Consider the following 7,506-nt stretch of genomic DNA (forward strand, 5'->3'; position numbering starts at 1 on the left):
AGCTCACTCTGAAAACAGCTAAACAACGTTAATGGGTTACTTTTTCCCGGAATCACAGGAACAACCTGAAAATACTGGTAAACCAAAAGTAACAGTGGTTCCCTTTTGTTAGGTATAGTTGATGGAGGTGTTAGGATTTATATCGATATATACAGTCAGCTTCAATTTTATTGCCACTCTTGGTAAAAGGGTCAAGTTTAGGGCACTCAATACAGAACCTCTACAGAACCTCCAGGCTCCTAAGTTCTCTCTTTTGAGCTCCCTTCTTCAGCTCACCCCTCAGGTTCTTAATGGGGTATTGGTCAGAGGACTGGAATGGCCAGTAGCATGATTCTGTGGTCACTGAACCATTTCGTGTGGATTTGGACGTATGTTTGTGATCATTGCTCTGCTGGAAGACACTGGGTCACAGTTATACACAAAAAGATACAAAACGTGGTTCCTGACGGGTTCTTAAGTAACTGCAATGGATCTGTATAGAAACATGCACACACTACAGGGTTCTTCAGATGGTGAAATGGTTCTTTAGATTGATGGATTGTTGTAGGAGGTTCTTTACTAAAGATCCCTTGAATAAACATATTTTGTGTGTAGCTTTTTGAAAAGACAGACAGATTTACACTTAAACTATCCTGCTCCTTCATGGAGCCCATGCTCCCACATTTCCTAATGAGGTTTCTGGATATTCCGAGTCCCAAAACGTCACAGATCCTCCACCATACTTGAGTGGGGATGCTGTTCTTTCCAGTAATATTTGGTTTACACCAAACTCAAAGGTGTTATCTCATCTGATCTGGTTCCAGTCAAAGCCCCAGGAGCAACCAGAGATCTCCTTACATTTGACTATATAATGAAATCGGATTTATGAAAGAAGAAGCTTTCTTCTGGCACACCTTCTTTAAAAAGTTAATCCTACACTGCACAGGGTTTCCTTGGGGTAACAAAACCATTTCCCAATGAAATGATACACTGACATGCCTAAAGTCATGGGACAGGAACTAGTATCATGTAGAACCTCCTATAGCTGGGCGAAGTGCAGCAACTCGCTGTGGCATCGATTCCACAAGTGGTCCGGAGGGATGTTGAGTTGTGTCATCTGGATAGCCACCCACAGCTCCATGGCATTTGTAGGTGCAGGGATCTCTGGCGTAAGTGGACCTCTCCTCCACATCCTATATATGATTGATTGGGGTGAAACTGAAGGCCACACCATTGGTCAGAACTTTCCAGAATGCATCTCAAACCAGTTCTGGACAACTTAGGTGCGATGCTGTGGTGCATTGTTGTGCTGTAATATACACTGCTCAAAAAAATAAAGGGAACACTTAAACAGCACGATATAACTCCAAGTAAATCAAACTTCTGTGAAATCAAACTGTCCACTTAGTAAGCAACACTGACCATCAATTTCACAGCTGTTGTGCAAATGGAATAGACAACAGGTGGAATTTATTGGCGATGAGCAAGACACACTCAATAAAGGAGTGGTTCTGCAGGTGGGACCACAGACCACTTCTCAGCACCTTTCTGCTTTCTGGCTGATGTTTTGGTCACTTTTGAATGTTGGTGGTGCTTTCACACTCGTGGTAGCAGGAGACGGACTCTACAACCCACACAAGTGGCTCAGGTAGTGCAGCTCATCCAGGATGGCACATCAATGTGACCTGTGGCAAGAAGGTTCTCCAAAATGACCTCCAGCAGGCCACAAATGTGCATGTGTCTGCACAAACGGTTGGAAACCGACTCCATGAGGATGGTATGAGGGCCCGATGTCCACAGATGGGGGTTGTGCTCACAGCCCAACACCGTGCAGGACGCTTGGCATTTGCCAGAGAACACCAGGATTTGCAAATTCGCCACTGGTGCCCTGTGATCTTCACAGATGAAAGCAGGTTCACACTGAGCACATGTGACAGACGTGACAGAGTCTGGAGACACTGTGGAGAGCGATTTGCTGCCTGCAACATCCTTCAGCATGACCGGTTTGGCAGTGGGTCAGTAATGGTGTGGAGTGGCATTTCTTTGGAGGGCCGCACAGCCCTCCATGTGCTCGCCAGAGGTAGCCTGACTGCCATTAGGTCCCGAGATGAGATCCTCAGACCCCTTGTGAGACCATATGCTGGTGCGGTTGGCCCTGGGTTCCTCCTAATGCAGGGCGATGTTAGACCTCATGTGGCTGGAGAGTGTCAGCAGTTCCTGCAAGATGAAGGCATTGAAGCTATGGACTGGCCCGCCCGTTCCCCAGACCTGAATCCGACTGAGCACATCTGGGACATCATGTCTCGCTCCATCCACCAACATCATGTTGCACCATAAACTGTCCAGGAGTTGGCGGATGCTTTAGTCCAGGTCTGGGAGGAGATTCCTCAGGAGACCATCCGCCACCTCATCAGGAGCTGCCCATGCGTTGTAGGGAGGTCATACAGGCACGTGGAGGCCACACACAATACTGAGCCTCATTTTGACTTGTTTTAAGGACATCACATCAAAGTTGGATCAGCCTGTCGTGTGTTTGTCCACTTTAATTTTGTGTGTGACTCCAAATCCAGGCCTCCACTGGTTAATAAATTTGATTTCCATTGATGATTTTTGTGATTTTGTTGTCGGCACATTCAACTTTGTACAGATCAAAGTATTCAATGACAATATTTCATTCATTCAGATCTAGGATGTGTTATTTGAGTGTTCCCTTTATTTTTTTGAGCAGCATACTATCATTGTGGGGGTAGATGAAGGGCTGCAAATGGTCATCAAACAGTGTAATGGTCAATGACATGTTCAGGCGGACCAGTGGACCCAACCCATGCCATGAGAACACACCCCACACTAATATGGAACCACCACCACTTGTGCCTTCTTGACAACTGGGGTCCATGGCTTCACAGGGTCTGCACCACACACGAACTCCACCATCAGCCCAAAACAACTGGTACCGTGACTCATCGGACCACGCCACAAGTTGCCAGTCTTCTAGGGTCCAGTTAGCAACCCCACAGACCCACGAGGTGCTGTGTCCAGTGTTGTGGTGTCAACAGAGGCACTCTGATGGGTCTTCTGCTCTCATATCCCACTGAAGCTAAACAACGCCCGAATTAAATGGTCACTATATCTCTTTGTTGGCAACTCAATTATGGAGCGGTGCAGCTTCTGGATGCCGCATGTTACGGCACCTGCCGCCGCGTTTTCATCGTTCTACCTCCACCAGAAATGTGATGATAACATTCTGATATTAACATTCAGTATCTTTGAGTGTGAGAGGAATCTGCAGGACCTATTTGATGAGTCTGATCAGTCCACAGGTGAGGATGATCAGTAACTACAGAAAGCAATTAGTATTCTGGGCAGACTGACCTCAAGTGGTGAGTACAAGGTGTGCAGGGACCCCACCTAGTGGGCTGTCTGAGTAACTGCAGGGCAGACTTGACACGTAAATGATCTTTGTCATGAGAAATTGTTCAAACATGCTTGTTGCCTATAAGCAACATTAGCAGTAGAATGGATTCAGCCAGTGGTAAATGACACGTCAGTCATGTACCCAGTTTGAGAGAACACTGTCGTTGTTGTTTAGGCTTTGATTTAGAATTAATGTAATGTTTGGTTTATTTAGGAAGTCAAACCTATGGATTTAACACTTATGGAATATTAATGGAAAGAAGTCCATTCCAGTCATTCTTGTCATGTTGCAGTTACTAAGCAGTATGTTTACTGTCATCAGTGGTTTTTGCTTTTCTCATTACTTGAAAATGACGATTCCTTTTCGTTTTTAAGCGAAACATATTAGTATGTAAGAACAACAGTATATATAGTGTATAGTCTCTGGTTTTTTTGTTCCAAATATTTAGCTTTTATAAAAATCTTTTTTTTCATATGATACTATAAATCATTTCCCTCCATCATTTAATGTTGCCTCAAGGCAACATAGACCGAAAGGACACATCCCACATCATGGGGCAGTCGTGGGCTGGCGGATAGGGAACAGGCGCTGTGACCAGAAGGTCGCCAGTTCAATCAGCAGACCGACAGTCCATGACTAAGGTGTCCTTGAGCAAGACACGTAACCACCAACTGCTCCCTGGATGCTGCGGATAGGGCTGCCCACCACTCCAGGCAAGTGTGCTCACTGCCCCCTAGTGTGTATGTGGTGTTTCCCTGCATGGATGGGCTAAATTTCCCCGTTATGGGAAATTCCCCGTCTCTTAATCATTTATTTTTTGAAAACATTATTTTTTTATATTTTATGAGTCAGATCCAAGAAAAATAAAGCAAACAGTTGTTCACCGTCACGATGGGTGCAACACAGAATCTGGATTAGGTGTGATTGGAACTAGACTCTAATACAAATCATCTCTAATCCTATCCAACTCTTCTTCTTTCTGTCCTAGATCCTGTCTTATTCTGTCTATCTCTTCATCTTTCTCTTCTAGTTCTCGCTTCATTCTCTCCATTTCTTCATTTTTCTCGTCCAAACTCTGCCTCTGTTTCTCTATCTCGTACTCAAGCTCCTGCCTTATTCTCACCATTTCTTCATCCTTCTGTTCTATCTCTTCATCTTTCTCTTCCAGTTCTAGTCTCATTTTCTTTATCTCTTCATCTTTCTCTTCCAGTTCTTATTAGGCATTACTGTCACGGAGTGCTGATTGGTTAGCGTTACTGCTACTGAGAGCTGATTGGTTAGCGTTACTGCTACTGAGAGCTGATTGGTTGGCATTACTGCTACTGAGTGCTGATTGGTTGGCATTACTGCTACTGAGTATTGATTGGTTGGCATTACTGCTACAGGAGTACTGATTGGTTGGCATTACTGCTACTGAGTATTGATTGGTTGGCATTACTGCTACAGGAGTACTGATTGGTTGGCATTACTGCTACTGAGTATTGATTGGTTGGCATTACTGCTACTGAGTATTGATTGGTTGGCATTACTGCTACTGAGTATTGATTGGTTGGCATTACTGCTACAGGAGTACTGATTGGTTGGCATTACTGCTACTGAGTATTGATTGGTTGGCATTACTGCTACAGGAGTACTGATTGGTTGGTATAAAACATCTGGTTCCATCAACTTACATTAAAAGTAGAATGTGTTTTTTTCCTTCTCCTGTAAAGTGACTATTTTGGAGATAGGAGGTTTTGTTCTGACAGCAGCGACATACACAGCTCACACACCGTGCACTGCTTTGTCTCATCCATTCATACCACCCAGTGCAAAACACCCTAACACACCACCACCTCGTCAGCGTCACTGCAGTGCTGAGAATGATCCAGCACTCAGATAATACCTGCTCTGTGGGGTCCTGTGGGGGTCTAACAGGGGGCTAACAGAGTATCAGAGAAACAGATGGACTACAGTCTGTAACTGTAGAACTACAGAGTGCAGCTATACAGTAAGTGGAGATGATAAAGTGGACAGTGAGCGGAGAAACGAGGAGGTGGTCAGAATGAAGTTGGTCATCAGTGTAGATTTCAGCTTTTAATGGCTCAGCATTTCAGCAAATATATGCAAATGTGAGACAGAAGTACTGGATTGTAAAATAAGCGTAAAAGAGTAAAACCACGCAGTGTTTATATTCCTATATAATGTTCATAGCTACAAATAGTATTCATAACCATACACACTGCTATGGATCCGAGCTGGGACTGAGCACATCAATGGTAGGTGGTGTCCATATGGTAGTATGAAATACGGATGAATGGATGGAAATGAATTCTCTTACACAAACTCCACACAGAGTTATTGTTACTGAGAGCTGATTGGTTAGCGTTACTGCTACTGAGAGCTGATTGGTTAGCGTTACTGCTACTGAGAGCTGATTGGTTAGCGTTACTGCTACTGAGAGCTGATTGGTTAGCGTTACTGCTACTGAGAGCTGATTGGTTAGCGTTACTGCTACTGAGAGCTGATTGGTTAGCGTTACTGCTACTGAGAGCTGATTGGTTAGCGTTACTGCTACTGAGAGCTGATTGGTTAGTGTTACTGCTACTGAGAGCTGATTGGTTAGTGTTACTGCTACTGAGAGCTGATTGGTTAGCGTTACTGCTACTGAGAGCTGATTGGTTAGCGTTACTGCTACTGAGAGCTGATTGGTTAGCGTTACTGCTACTGAGAGCTGATTGGTTAGCGTTACTGCTACTGAGAGCTGATTGGTTAGCGTTACTGCTACTGAGAGCTGATTGGTTAGCGTTACTGCTACTGAGAGCTGATTGGTTAGCGTTACTGCTACTGAGAGTTGATTGGTTAGCGTTACTGCTACTGAGAGCTGATTGGTTAGAGTTACTGCTACTGAGAGCTGACTGGTTAGAGTTACTGCTACTGAGAGCTGATTGGTTAGCGTTACTGCTACTGAGAGCTGATTGGTTAGCGTTACTGCTACTGAGAGCTGATTGGTTAGCGTTACTGCTACTGAGAGCTGATTGGTTAGCGTTACTGCTACTGAGAGCTGATTGGTTAGCGTTACTGCTACTGAGAGCTGATTGGTTAGCGTTACTGCTACTGAGAGCTGATTGGTTAGCGTTACTGCTACTGAGAGTTGATTGGTTAGCGTTACTGCTACTGAGAGCTGATTGGTTAGCGTTACTGCTACTGAGAGCTGATTGGTTAGAGTTACTGCTACTGAGAGCTGACTGGTTAGAGTTACTGCTACTGAGAGCTGACTGGTTAGAGTTACTGCTACTGAGAGCTGATTGGTTAGCGTTACTGCTATTGAGAGCTGATTGGTTAGCGTTACTGCTACTGAGAGCTGATTGGTTAGCGTTACTGCTACTGAGAGCTGACTGGTTAGAGTTACTGCTACTGAGAGCTGATTGGTTAGCGTTACTGCTACTGAGAGCTGATTGGTTAGCGTTACTGCTACTGAGAGCTGATTGGTTAGAGTTACTGCTACTGAGAGCTGATTGGTTAGCGTTACTGCTACTGAGAGCTGATTGGTTAGCGTTACTGCTACTGAGAGCTGATTGGTTAGCGTTACTGCTACTGAGAGCTGATTGGTTAGAGTTACTGCTACTGAGAGCTGATTGGTTAGCGTTACTGCTACTGAGAGCTGATTGGTTAGCGTTACTGCTACTGAGAGCTGATTGGTTAGAGTTACTGCTACTGAGAGCTGATTGGTTAGAGTTACTGCTACTGAGAGCTGATTGGTTAGAGTTACTGCTACTGAGAGCTGATTGGTTAGAGTTACTGCTACTGAGAGCTGATTGGTTAGAGTTACTGCTACTGAGAGCTGATTGGTTAGCGTTACTGCTACTGAGAGCTGATTGGTTAGCGTTACTGCTACTGAGAGCTGATTGGTTAGCGTTACTGCTACTGAGAGCTGATTGGTTAGAGTTACTGCTACTGAGAGCTGACTGGTTAGAGTTACTGCTACTGAGAGCTGACTGGTTAGAGTTACTGCTACTGAGAGCTGATTGGTTAGAGTTACTGCTACTGAGAGCTGATTGGTTAGCGTTACTGCTACTGAGAGCTGATTGGTTAGCGTTACTGCTACTGAGAGCTGATTGGTTAGCGTTACT

Source organism: Pygocentrus nattereri, chromosome 3 (genome assembly GCF_015220715.1).
Source record: "Pygocentrus nattereri isolate fPygNat1 chromosome 3, fPygNat1.pri, whole genome shotgun sequence".
Taxonomy (NCBI): domain Eukaryota; kingdom Metazoa; phylum Chordata; class Actinopteri; order Characiformes; family Serrasalmidae; genus Pygocentrus; species Pygocentrus nattereri.